The sequence below is a fragment of the Hyperolius riggenbachi genome, chromosome 7 (genome assembly GCF_040937935.1).
Source record: "Hyperolius riggenbachi isolate aHypRig1 chromosome 7, aHypRig1.pri, whole genome shotgun sequence".
Lineage (NCBI taxonomy): Eukaryota > Metazoa > Chordata > Amphibia > Anura > Hyperoliidae > Hyperolius > Hyperolius riggenbachi.
The window spans coordinates 269842639-269857993 of record NC_090652.1 but is presented as its reverse complement, the minus strand read 5'-3'; the positions used below and the strand labels follow the sequence as shown (position 1 = coordinate 269857993).

The following is a 15355-nucleotide window of genomic DNA, read 5'->3' as shown; positions in this document are numbered from 1 at the left end:
GTGCAAAGATTTCTGTCTGATAGGGAGTCCAGCTCCATAGAATAGACTGTGTAGGTATGGCTCTCATACTACATGAAGGGTGGTAAGATTGGTCTGTGATCTTTCATTTTCCAAAGACTATAGTCTGATGTGTGTATGAGCCTTTAGTCTTGTCCTGGATAACCTGATGATCAGTTCCATTGTTATGTGTGCTCACAGCTCAGACTATTTAGTTTATGCTGTAAGCTGAAAAACAACTGAGAAGCAAGGGCTGGTGAAAAAAACAAACAATAGGATGTAAGTTAGTTTAGCAGGAACGTTCTGTCCCCGTCCTTCGCTGCAAATAGCTGTCACTTTTCCAGGGAAGTCACTTTCCTTCCCGTGTCCTCGCTGCTCCTCAGCATCTCCCGTCTCTCCCCGCCCTCTGGCGGCCGCTGCATGCACTGCAGGAGGCGGCGCTGGGGTAGTCCTAGTATGTGCGGGATTGCCGCCCGGTGGGAGTACGGTGAGAGATCCCGGGGCTTCCAGCGCTGAGGAGACCGCGGCTGGGGGATGTCAGGGGGAGATTCGCGGGAGACCATAAGCCGCTCTCATCAGCATTGGCGCCGGAAGAAAGTTTGGAAAGTTTGAGGGAGAGTTGGAAGTTGCTGAGGACAGCTGAGCGAGGGCAGCGGGGGGCATCGAGGAGAAAGTGCTGATCAAAGTCCCAGGAGGGGAGCAGACAGGTGAGAGCAGGCTGGAGCAGACGCCGATCATAGGAGGCTGTAGAGGTGCTAGGTAGTTTTTCATCATTCATTATCAATCAACGTAAAGACTTTATTACTGGAGAAGAGCCGTAGAGAGGTCTCCCCAGAAGGTGAGGTCTAAGGAGGACATGTCCTGGCTGAGCTCCATCTGCACCTTCCCCACCTCTTCCCAGTGACCCACCCTTCCCAGAACACCGGTCCTCCAGGTAAGAGACTGACTATCCGAGTGTTCCGTCTGTATGACCTGGTGGCCATACATCTAGCGATTTGGCTGCCTGAGTGACAAACCAGTACGATCATTTTATTGAATGGAGAGAGAATTGAGTGTGTTCAGTTGTGCACGATCGACCATAATTGACAGATATCTGGGTGAAACGCGTCGACTTGTGGTTTGAGCAGGATGCAATGGAATTTATCTTTCGATCATGCATGGTTTCTATCGACAAAAAATAAATAAATCAAATTTGATTTTTGGATTTAGAGTCTGGAGGCACAACACCGCTCGTGATTAGTGAAGGTGAATGGCACAGGATATTGCTTGTAGTGTGTGGGCCACTGGTTGATCAACTTTGGATTAACTACACTGCAATTGATCACCCGATAAAGTTGATCGCTTAGTTGCTCATTGCAAAATCGCTAGTTGTATGGCTACCCTAACTATGTTTCATGAGATGCTGTAGATCTTTATCAAGCCCTAGATGTCCTGAGAGTTAGACTGTCTATAGAGCCTGTCTATAGAGGTATAACGCAGCACCCCTAAAAGTTGTGGTTTACAATGTGGAGAAGGGTGACCTTGTTTTAATTACCTCTTTATATGGGTTTATCTGCAATTTGAGACAATTCTTTGCAAATTTTCTGTTTTGCTCTCCATAAGTCATTTTGCTTTATGTTGCATTTATTGCTATCCAAAGCTGTTGATGAGTTCACTGTGATTAGCAGAAACACCTCTGAATCCATCTGTTGTACTAGAGATCTAAAGGCTTTTGCACACCATGCAATTTTCCTGTCAGATCAACAGGTTGATCGGTAAATTCTGGCATGTCCGATCTGCTCCCTATCAAGAACGGGATTGGATTTCAGATCAGTTTTTAGATCAGTACTGCACAAAATCGACCCCATTCTCGATTGAAAGCCGATTGGACATGTTCGAAATGATCAAATGACGAGAAATTTCCTGTCGATCTGATGGGAAAATTGTATTGTATACTAGGTGTGAGCATGTTCATTAACTTAATAATCATTATCATTTGTGTATTATGTTTTTGCATTGTTCAAATTGAACTGCTAACAGGTTTAATCCTGTCTCAATACCCCATTGGCGATTCATGGTCTGTTATATGTACGTACATGCGTCAGATTTTTGTTTGGGCATGAATTGCGGAGTGATTTTATTACCTGTGGTTTCTGTGACTTAAATTAATGTTGGTGCATTTTTGACACTATATTCACCGTACTTTTGATTATTTCCGGCTGACAAAGGTTCTTAAAGTGTACCAGAGCTGTAAAAAAAAAATTTGATGCTCACCTGCAGCTTCCTCCTGCAGCATAAACCCGCCTGAGTCCCACGCCGTCCCCCCGCGGTATGCCGCTCAGCCACGATCAGCCCCGGTAATGAGCTCAGTTGGGTCCAGTGTGGGTCTTCTGGGTATGCGCGGACCTCCAGTGCATTCACAATAGACTGGGGCTGATCGCAGCTGAAGGGCAGAGCGCTGGAGGACGGCGTGGGACTCAGGCGGGTTTATGCTGCTGGAGGAAGCTGCGGGTGAGCATCAAATCATCTTCTTTTACAGCTCTTGTACATTAAGGCTCATACACAAGTCCAGAAAAGTGCATGACCAACCAGACGGCATGACACCACGCAACCAAGCGATTAAACTACTTATGTTTTCTGTGCACCTACTTGTATTTTCTGTGCACCAACCAACTAAACGACCAATTCATTTATGTACTGCGCCTGCAAGCAGAACAACAGATTGTACGACATGGCCATATTCAAAACCCGTATAAGTCGTATAAACGACTTGTACACACGTGGCCAACTGCATGATATCAGCCTAACAGTCGTGTCAGTTAATCCGCCGATTGGCTCAGGCAAACCGCCTGTTATCAGTCACCTGTCTAGTCGTTTGCCACGTGTACACCCCCCTTCTCCCCCTTCCCCTCTCTGTAGAGCAAAGCACACTGACGAACCAGGAACTGATCGCTGTGTACACTGCTTGTTAAAAAAAATTGCTGTCTGACGTGATCTCTTATGCTGGGTACACACACACTGAGATTTTTTGGCTGATTTACTGTCAGATCGATTTATTTCCAACATGTTTTGATTTGCTTTCCGATCGATTTCCTAGCATTTCCCGATCCATTTCTGTGCACTTTTATAGGAAATCGATGGGAAAATGCTCGGAAATCGATCAGAAAGCAAATCGAACATGTTGGAAATTGATCTGACAGTAAATCGGCCAGAAAATCTCAGTGCGTACCCAGCATAATAATCAATTTAGTGATGGTCTTTCAAGAACTCATGGAGAATCATGGGGTTTGTTTGATCAGCTGATATATTTGCAAAACTGATTGGCTGTGATGACATCCTGCTTTAGCACATGACCATGACTAGCAAATCAGAGACTGGCATACCTATATCACCTGACAAAACTGACTACATGCTTCTCCATAAGTTCGCCTAGACATTGCCATCACTACTCATTTTTGAGGCCAAGAATATAAAATACAGCATTTCATAAGTTTAGAAGTTAGCAGTGTCTGGGATGCTGATTTCTATGACATTATTGTGAGCCACACGCCTGCAGTAATCACATCAATGGAGTCTGGACACCTGATCTGCAATGTTCTGGGCCAACATTTCAGAATACTTTAGGGCCATTTCACCTGGGCAGCTGCAGGCAGTGAGTTCTGTGTGGCAGCTGCTCCTGTGCATTGGCAGGCGGGCACTGGAGAAGCATTTTTGCATGCAGTCACATCTGAGCATGGCTACAACCACACTCACGGCTCTTTTACACTACATGCGGTTCCGATTTTGATGCAGATATGATTAAAAAAAGTCCTGCATGCTGCTTCTTTTCTGCGTTTTTCTTGTGCTGATAGCATCCAGTGAATATCGGAATTGAGATGTGCAGTGTAAAAGTAGCCTCAGGGTAGGCTCACAGTGGGATGTTGCTTTGTGATGCGACGTTAAAATTGCAGTGCAACATTACAGCACAACAAAATGTGGTAAAACACAATAACGTTGCGTTACCATCACATAAAGTAGGTCGAGTAAAGTATACAGGCAGTGAAAAGTATGCTTTCCTGTACCTGGTAACGTGTGCGTTTAGAGGTTACACACTGCAGCAGTACGTTACCTTAACGCACCATGGTACAATGCGATGCTAACGTTGCACTGTGAACATCCCACTGGCTTCCCATTGCAGTGCGGTAACCTGCGTTATAAGACTTTAATATGCAGCACCGCAACTTCCCACTGTGAACCTAGTCTCAGACCCGACATTGCGTTTTCTTTCTCCTGGGTAACTGCACTATTAGACAATCTCTTACGTGTGTGGAGTTACTAACATTGAGCTGCATTGCATTGTACCCAGAAGGTGCTCTGTGGCCAGCAGCTAGGAGGCTGAATTGTCTGACCAGTGTGCAGGTCAGCCATCTGTGAAAGAAGACCCATTAGCAGCGCTTTAGTAGCGTTTGCTGTTCGCCAGTGATTGGCAAAGTGCTATAGCAGAGGAACTACCCTCATACTGTCCTACCTCATACTGTCCTAGCACTTTGCTGGTTGCCGGCATTCGGCAAAGGCTTATACCCCATAAGGGTCTCATTGAAGGGATGCAGGGCCAGACTTCCGCAATTGTACAAATCGATGTCGCCTTGTGATTTATCGTAAAGCACCACCAGTGGATCCCATGCCTTACAGTGGGTTCATACTTACTTTTTTTAAATTTGTTACTATTTATTTTTACCTGAATGCAGAAATCGCATTAGATGAGAACGAGCCTATTGAGGCCAGTATTACAATATGTGAAAATGTCCAGGCATGTACGGGGCCACGGCAGAGAGAGTTAACTCAATTTTGTTGCCACCTCTCTTGTCCATGTTCTGCACACCACTCTCTTCCTGACATTTCCGCATTCACAAGGCGAAGTTCGGCTGTGAATGCACGGGTGTCGGGAAGATGGAGAGTAGCGTGTAGGACAGCGGCGAGAGGTGGTAACACAGTGAAGTACCTCTTTGCCACAGCCCCATGCATGCTGGGACAGTTTCGCATTTCACTCTCTCATCCTTAGTCATTCGTAATGTACCACTCAATGGAGTACAGAGCTATTCTGTGTCTATTCCTCACCTCTGTTTCAAGTCTCCCCACCTGTTCCAGGAAAATATACCACCACGCAAGATCACTTTTTTGATGAATAAATGACTGATCAGAGGTTCGTTAGTTGAATGTATTGAGGACCCAGTGATGTAAATACTGAAGTAAGTGTGTGTGTGTGTGGGGGCAGCATTAACAGGGTCAGCAGGGCTGACAGGCCCCAACTTAGGCTACATACACACTTGAGATAAAAGTCTTTGGAAAAGGCAAGATCAGACCAATTTTACCCCATTCCATGTAGTATGAGAGCCATACTCTACACAGTCTATTCTATGGTGCTGAACTCCCCATCAGATCAAATCTTTGCAAGATGCTGCACACACAGATGCTGTACAGACACAAAAGATCTGTTCCTGCAAAAGATCTGTTCCTGCAAAAGATCCGTTCCGGCAAAATGCATTCATAGTCTATGATATCTGCAGATCTCATACACACCTTGTTTAAAAGACATTCATCTGCAGATCAGATCCACCAGGATGGATCTTCAGATCTGCAGATGATTGTCAGATATGCAGATGAACGTCTGTTAAACAAGGTGTGTATGAGGATCTGCAGATATCATAGACTATGAATGCATTTTGCAGGTCTTTTGCAGATACGGATCTGTTGAATGCGTACAGCATCTTTGTGTGCAGCATCTTGCAAAGATTTGTATCTGACAGGGCCGGGCCGAGGCATAGGCTGGAGAGGCTCCAGCCTCAGGGCGCAGTGTAGGAGGGGGCGCACAATTCATTCAGCTGTCATTCCTAATTGTGTATTAACCACCTTAGCGGTATGGACGAGCTCAGCTCGTCCATTACCGCCAGAGGGTGCCGCTCAGGCCCTGCTGGGCCGATTTGGATGAAATAAAGTGCAGCACACGCAGCCGGCACTTTGCCAGCCGCGTGTGCTGCCTGATCGCCGCCGCTCTGCCCCAGCCGCCTGAGCCCTGCGCAGCCGGAACAAATAGTTCCGGCCAGCGCTAAGGGCTGGATCGGAGGCGGCTGACGTCAGGACGTCGGCTGACGTCCATGACGTCACTCCGCTCGTCGCTATGGCGACAAATTAAGCAAAACACGGAAGGCCGCTCATTGCGGCCTTCCGTGTTACTTTTGGCCACCGGAGACGATCAGAAGAATGCCTCCGGAGCGCCCTCTAGTGGGCTTTCATGCAGCCAACTTTCAGTTGGCTGCATGAAATAGTTTTTTTTTTTAATTTAAAAAAAACCCTCCCGCAGCCGCCCTGGCGATCTTAATAGAACGCCAGGGTGGTTAAGCAGAAAGAAATAAGAAAAGGGAATACATAGCAGTGACTGCAAGCCAGATAACTAGATATTAAGGTGTTGGGGAAGTTGTGGGCCCTGTGGCCCTCTTAGTCTAATAGCAATCAGTGTGTGTCGACGGGGGTGGGAGGGATGGAGGGGCGCACTTTGCTGTCTCAGCCTTGGGTGCTGTAGGACCTTGTCCCTGCTCTGGTATCTGATGGGGAGTTCAGCTCAATAGAATAGACTGTGTAGACTAGAGTATAACTCTCATACTACATGGAATGGGGTAAAATTGGTCTGTGATCTTGACTTTCTCTAAAGACTTTTATCTCAAGTGTGTATGTAGCCTTACCCTTTAATACAGGGCCTGCCCTCTTTATGGACACACTTGTTAATGGTGGGAGGAGTCACAATGGCTGCACTGCTATATGGTGGTCATGGAGAATATATGATGGGCCTTCTAGCCTCGAGCCTCACCCTTGAGGAGAAGGTGTGAATGTAGGAGGGGCCACATTAAAGTTTTGCTGAGGGCCCTTCTGAAGATCACCGGAGTTTCAGTCACAGATTAATGAATGGCAGCCTCGCTATTTCCCTCAGTAGGTGAAAGCTTCCTTAGCTGCGTTTCTACAGGTGCTGCAGTAATGACTTTCTGCTTGGGGAGTTAGGAGGTGAGTCGTAAAAGCGCCCCAGCAGGGAGATTACTTTGGATAATTGCACATAATGATATTTGGTTTCTCTTCTATTGTGGCATATCTTAACTGTTTCCATGCTGAGGTCACACCCTGCACTGTACAGCAGCCCCCGATGCCTGAGGAGAGGGGCTAATAGGCTGAGGAGAGGGGCTAATAGGCGGCACTGTACAGCAGCCCCCCTGCCTGAGCAAAGAGGCTAATAGGCTGAGGAGAGGGGCTAATAGGCTGAGGAGAGGGGCTAATAGGCGGCACTGTACAGCAGCCCCCCTGCCTGAGCAGAGAGGCTAATAGGCTGAGGAGAGGGGCTAATAGGCGGCACTGTACAGCAGCCCCCCTGCCTGAGGAGAGGGGCTGATAGGCCGTCACAGGTTAATTGCTGCAGAATGTTCAGCAGGCTGCCTCCAGGTAACTGGCTCCAGTCAGAAGTGTGATATTTCCCTGTATTATCCCAGCTGTGGAATAGGAGGAGATTCCTGGAATTCCTTGGGCCTGTCCATGCTTAGTGGGCAGTCAATGCCTTTCTGGAGGTGTAAGTGCCCTGCTCACACACATAAAAGGAAACCTCATGGTTGTGACTTGAAATGGTCATAGATTGATAGCTGATCTGTGCAATTGTGGGATTAGAGCTCGGAGGTTTCGGATGACTCAATTACTTACTGGTAGTTTAAAGTGTACCTGTCATTATGAAAACATTGCAGGTAGCAAAGTAAGTAACCAGTCAGTTCACTGAGTGCTGATGATACTGACACCATAATTCAGCTTCCGCTGACAAATGTCTGAAAATCCTTACCTCAGGCGCAGTTATACCTATATTTACTACAAGGCTAGATGCACAGTGGCCATTGCTCTCCATATAACAGCAGGAATGCAACAAATCGGGAAAGCAGATTATTTTGTGGTATCACACTGCATACTGTGCATTCGATGCCGCATTCTGTTATACCGCAACCCACCCACAGCACTGTGAACGGCGCTATAGGTGGTAAATTGGAGTGTGTCAAGTCGCATTACAAAGTGAGCATTACGCTGTATGCACCACTGGGAACGTAGCCCAAGTGTCAGGTCTTAGGCCATGCCTCGTGATAGGCTATCAATTAGCAGGGAGGTGTGGCTTAGTTTGCTGTGGGAGCGCGACGGGGGTGCGTGGCCAAGCCGCACATGCACAGAAGAGTGTGGCTGGCCAGAATACCGGAAGGATTTCCAAGTGAACGGGGCAGCCAGAGAGGACGGTGAGGCACCCCATGCACCTCATAGGGCTGGAGGAAGCCCCAGGTAAGTATAAATACAGCTATACATGCCATCTCAGGATCCCTGTAATAGTGACATGATTATTAGAAATGGAGCAAAGTCTGAAACTGGTGTCAGACAGAACAAGGAGAGCAGACAGCCATGCAGTGCTATGAGTGTGAAAACTCCTGTATATTATAGAGAAAATTCCAATAATTATTATATCTTGTTGGATTTTAACCTGACCGCAATTAAAGTGGATTCAAGATATACTTTTACTCATTGCATAGTTGTGTTCCTTTCATATAGTTTATAGGACATTCCTCAAGCCAAGTACTTTTTTGTTTTTGTTTTAATACTCTAATTCCCTATAAACTAAACAAGCCTCGCCCACAGCTTTTCAGAGTGCCTTGGCATTTTCAGACAGTAGCAAGGGCTTATGGGAGCTCAGTCTGGGCAGGAGGAGGGGGAGGTGTTACTAGCCAGAGATTTCAGCGGCAGAGGGGAGGAGAGGAGGTACGAGGGGGAATTAGGTTTTCACAGGCTGAGTGCTGTAGATACAGAGCAGCTTGCATGTGTGTAATGTGTAATGTTTACAAACAGAACATGGCCGCTGCCATTGTATCACAGGAAGAAATAATCATATTCTGTTGAAGCTGTTTGCAGCTAGATTTGCTGTGTAAACTATCTAAACTTTAGATAAGATATATAGACAAGTTACTTGTTTATAGTTAGTTTTTCATCTCGGATCCGCTTTAAATCAAGACTGTCCTATTTCTGTTGCTGGAGGTACACTTTAAATACTAGCAGACATATTTGATGCTGCTGCCTGTTGCTCCCGACGTACACTTGAAGCCCTCACACCATGGCAGTGCATTGCCTGGTCCTGCATCGCTCACTGGTGACTCATAGGACAATATTTTATAGCAAGTCAGATTTTCCATGGGAGCCCAGCCAGATATGGAGTGGAGGAGGCCTTATCATGGGCTCCATGCATATTAACCGAACGGTTTTGACAGCAGCAGGAAGCAATGAATGTGGGACGCGGCAGATAGGTGTCATTACCTGAAAGCTTGTGTTTACCTACTGCTGGTCAGCCTGTCCACCTCATGTGCAGGAATTGTCTGGCTGCCCTGTCAACACTTCCTGTAATAACAGTTACTCAGGTTCATGTGTGAAGAGCAAACATAACCAGAGTCTCCCTGTGCTATTCACTCTCCTGCCTGCTTCTGGGTGGTGACTCCACAGCTGTATTTACCAACATTAAAGTACACCTGAAGCGTGCCAAAACGTAAAATCTTATAGTGGTGGGCTAGAGTACTTAGCTGGCATTTGTGATTAGCGCTTCCTAGTGGAATAGGACTATTAAGGTACATACTCACCTCCAAGCTCTGTCTCGCCCAACTGTCAGGCTGCAAAGCAGCCACGATGCTTTACATAGGCATCATCAGCCTCTGGCTACACGCTCTAGATGGATGTCGCCCGACTGGGGGTTGGGACCCGATCTTTCTCGGGCGCCATTGCTGGCCTGGACTGTACAGATGCGTGGTTAGTTCTGCTGCAATGGGGGAGGCAAAGGGCCGGCAGAGCAGTACTGGCGTGATGTGACATGGCAGGCGGGTTGAGTGGGGAGAACAAACCGAATTGATCCTGGCGGATCCCTGGCCGTTGATAGAGCAGCTGTACACACGCACGCGCACACGCGCACACACACACACCACACACACCACACACACCACACACACCACACACACCACACACACCACACACACCACACACACCACACACACCACACACACCACACACACCACACACACCACACACACCACACACACCACACACACCACACACACCACACACACACCTACACACACACACACCTACACACACACACACCTACACACACACACCTACACACACCTACACACACCTACACACACCTACACACACCCACACACACCCACACACACCACACACACCACACACACCACACACACCACACACACCACACACACACCACACACACACCACACACACACCACACACACACCACACACACACCACACACACACCACACACACACCACACACACACACCACACACACACACCACACACACACCACACACACACCACACACACACCACACACACACCACACACACACCACACACACACCACACACACACCACACACACACCACACACACACCACACACACACCACACACACACACCACACACACACACCACACACACCACACACACCACACACACCACACACACCACACACACACACCACACACACACCACACACACCACACACACCACACACACACACCACACACACACACCACACACACACACACCAGATTATTGGCAGAGGTGGTCGTTAGTCGCCTCAGATGACTTTAATCTTGTATGCGTATGGGCCTTAAAGGGGACTCGAAAGTGGAAGTGGAACTCGGAACTTCCTCTCTGCTCTAAAAGATAGTCAAAAGCATAGTAACCTTTACAGAAAAATATTTTTGTTACAGCTGATATAAATCTGCAGTGTTTCTACTTCCTGCTTTCATGGAAGCAGACCTATTGTTAACATCCTGTGCTTTCAAATGCGTTTATGTGCAGGGCTGTGGAATCGGAGTCGAGGAGTCGGAGCAATTTTGGGTACCTGGAGTCCGAGTTGGAGTCAGTGGTTTCATAAACTGAGGAGTCGGAAGATTTTTGTACCGACTCCACAACTCTGCTTATGTGCCATCTCTGCCATGGCAGTCATGTGACACGGTAGAGATCAAATTACAACTTGTGATTAGATGCAAACGAGGGAAATTAGACCTGCTAAACCCTCTAAATACATACAGGGTGCATTTCTCTATGTTTTCCTTCTGCCCTGTGCAAGAGTTCAGGTCCACTTTAACGCAGTGTTGCCTACTCATCCTTTAAATACTGACACATCTGAAGTGTAAAGCTCTTGGGCTAGTCAGATGCAGATTAACCATGTTATTTAGAAGTAGCCCCTGAACCTGCATAATGTAGATGAATACTTAAAGAAGTGATTTGGCTGCCCTGACCTAACACACCCCACAGTATTTAGGTGAAGAAGGTAAACTGTCAATCATTCAGTGTAAACTCGGTAATTTAGCACAGCCCTTGCTAGGATTTGTCCATCTGGAATGGTGATGGGCAGGCCAGAGCCCTGGGTGAAATTATTGCTGCATGATTTCCCCCAACTTTAGCTTTTTGGCTGTCAGGCTGACCCCCCCAGTGACCACTCCGACCTCCTGGGGATAACTACATGTTGGCCTTCTCAGGTGTAAAGCCCTCAAGTCATAATAATACTGGGGCTGGAATGTGGTCCTGAAGCAGAACTAATGAGAAGTATAAAAGAGCAGCCCAGCATGTGGCAAAACACAGCAGTAACAATGTGTGAAGTATTTCCCTGTAATACTCCTGTACTGAGGGATATGGAGGCTGACATTTATTTATTTTTAAACCATGCACATTGCCTGGCTGTCCTGCTGATCTTTTGCCTCAAATACTTTCAGTCATAGACCCTGAACTAGATCAGGTGCCCTGATTGATGTCTGCCTGGATTAGCCTCAAGCTTGTTTTAGGTGTGTGATTCAGACACTACAGCAGCCAAAGAGATCAGCAGGATGGCCAGCCAACTGGCATTGTTCAAAAAGGAATAAATATGGTAGCCTCCATATCCCTCTCAGTTTAGGTGTGCTTTAAATAACACCACAGTACAGATATCCTCCATAAATGTGCTGGTGAGCATGCCTATGCACGAGCACATACAGACAGACACGCCATTACTGTCACCCGTAGCTATCGGGACACCACAGTTCTGGGCACAGACATACAGACAGACACACCATTCTGTCACCCGTAACTATCGGGACACCACAGTTCTGGGCACAAGCACATACAGACAGACACGCCATTCTGTCACCCGTAACTATCGGGACACCACAGTTCTGGGCACAAGCACATACAGACACACCATTCTGTCACCCGTAACTATCGGGACACCACAGTTCTGGGCACAAGCACATACAGACAGACACGCCATTCTGTCACCCGTAACTATCGGGACACCACAGTTCTGGGCACAAGCACATACAGACACACCATTCTGTCACCCGTAACTATCGGGACACCACAGTTCTGGGCACAAGCACATACAGACAGACACGCCATTCTGTCACCCGTAACTATCGGGACACCACAGTTCTGGGCACAGACATACAGACAGACACACCATTCTTTCACCCGTAACTATCGGGACACCACAGTTCTGGGCACAAGCACATACAGACAGACACGCCATTCTGTCACCCGTAACTATCGGGACACCACAGTTCTGGGCACAAGCACATACAGACACACCATTCTGTCACCCGTAACTATCGGGACACCACAGTTCTGGGCACAAGCACATACAGACACACCATTCTGTCACCCGTAACTATCGGGACACCACAGTTCTGGGCACAAGCACATACAGATAGACACGCCATTACTGTCACCCGTAACTATCGGGACACCACAGTTCTGGGCACAGACATACAGACAGACACACCATTCTGTCACCCGTAACTATCGGGGCACCACAGTTCTGGGCACAAGCACATACAGACAGACACGCCATTCTGTCACCCGTAGCTATCGGGACACCACAGTTGTGGGCACAAGCACATACAGACGCACCATTCTGTCACCCGTAACTATCGGGACACCACAGTTCTGGGCACAGACATACAGACAGACACACCATTCTGTCACCCGTAACTATCGGGACACCACAGTTCTGGGCACAAGCACATACAGACAGACACGCCATTCTGTCACCCGTAACTATCGGGACACCACAGTTCTAGGCACAAGCACATACAGATGCACCATTCTGTCACCCGTAACTATCGGGACACCACAGTTCTGGGCACAAGCACATACAGACACACCATTCTGTCACCCGTAACTATCGGGACACCACAGTTCTGGGCACAAGCACATACAGACACACCATTCTGTCACCCGTAACTATCGGGACACCACAGTTCTGGGCACAAGCACATACAGATAGACACGCCATTACTGTCACCCGTAACTATCGGGACACCACAGTTCTGGGCACAGACATACAGACAGACACACCATTCTGTCACCCGTAACTATCGGGACACCACAGTTCTGGGCACAAGCACATACAGACAGACACGCCATTCTGTCACCCGTAGCTATCGGGACACCACAGTTGTGGGCACAAGCACATACAGACGCACCATTCTGTCACCCGTAACTATCGGGACACCACAGTTCTGGGCACAAGCACATACAGACAGACACGCCATTCTGTCACCCGTAGCTATCGGGACACCACAGTTCTGGGCACAAGCACATACAGACACACCATTCTGTCACCCGTAACTATCGGGACACCACAGTTCTGGGCACAAGCACATACAGACACACCATTCTGTCACCCGTAACTATCGGGACACCACAGTTCTGGGCACAAGCACATACAGACAGACACGCCATTCTGTCACCCGTAGCTATCGGGACACCACAGTTCTGGGCACAAGCACATACAGACGCACCATTCTGTCACCCGTAACTATCGGGACACCACAGTTCTGGGCACAGACATACAGACAGACGCACCATTCTGTCACCCGTAGCTATCGGGACACCACAGTTCTGGGCACAAGCACATACAGACACACCATTCTGTCACCCGTAACTATCGGGGCACCACAGTTCTAGGCACAAGCACATACAGATGCACCATTCTGTCACCCGTAACTATCGGGACACCACAGTTCTGGGCACAGACATACAGACAGACGCACCATTCTGTCACCCGTAGCTATCGGGACACCACAGTTCTGGGCACAAGCACATACAGACACACCATTCTGTCACCCATTACTATCGGGACACCACAGTTCTGGGCACAAGCACATACAGACACGCCATTCTGTCACCCGTAACTATCGGGACACCACAGTTCTGGGCACAAGCACATACAGACAGACACGCCATTCTGTCACCCGTAGCTATCGGGACACCACAGTTCTGGGCACAAGCACATACAGACGCACCATTCTGTCACCCGTAACTATCGGGACACCACAGTTCTGGGCACAAGCACATACAGACGCACCATTCTGTCACCCGTAACTATCGGGACACCACAGTTTTGGGCACAGACATAGAGACAGACGCACCATTCTGTCACCCGTAACTATCGGGACACCACAGTTCTGGGCACAAGCACATACAGACAGACACGCCATTCTGTCACCCGTAGCTATCGGGACACCACAGTTCTGGGCACAAGCACATACAGACACACCATTCTGTCACCCGTAGCTATCGGGACACCACAGTTCTGGGCACAAGCACATACAGACACACCATTCTGTCACCCGTAACTATCGGGGCACCACAGTTCTAGGCACAAGCACATACAGATGCACCATTCTGTCACCCGTAACTATCGGGACACCACAGTTCTGGGCACAGACATACAGACAGACGCACCATTCTGTCACCCGTAGCTATCGGGACACCACAGTTCTGGGCACAAGCACATACAGACACACCATTCTGTCACCCATTACTATCGGGACACCACAGTTCTGGGCACAAGCACATACAGACAGACACGCCATTCTGTCACCCGTAGCTATCGGGACACCACAGTTCTGGGCACAAGCACATACAGACGCACCATTCTGTCACCCGTAACTATCGGGACACCACAGTTCTGGGCACAAGCACATACAGACGCACCATTCTGTCACCCGTAACTATCGGGACACCACAGTTTTGGGCACAGACATAGAGACAGACGCACCATTCTGTCACCCGTAACTATCGGGACACCACAGTTCTGGGCACAAGCACATACAGACAGACACGCCATTCTGTCACCCGTAGCTATCGGGACACCACAGTTCTGGGCACAAGCACATACAGACACACCATTCTGTCACCCGTAGCTATCGGGACACCACAGTTCTGGGCACAGACATACAGTCAGACACACCATTCTGTCACCCGTAACTATCGGGACACCACAGTTCT

At 48.3% G+C, this 15355-nt stretch overlaps 1 protein-coding gene across 1 annotated transcript in view; it reads left to right on the top strand.

The window, feature by feature from the left end:
* Nucleotides 1-475: 475 nt before the first annotated feature.
* The window catches only part of TANC1 (tetratricopeptide repeat, ankyrin repeat and coiled-coil containing 1), a 324590-nt gene continuing 309710 nt past the window's right edge, over nucleotides 476-15355 (top strand). The window contains exon 1 of the mRNA XM_068245707.1: nucleotides 476-931. The gene's annotated coding sequence lies outside the window, so the exon portion shown is untranslated. The remainder of the gene's footprint in view (nucleotides 932-15355) is intronic.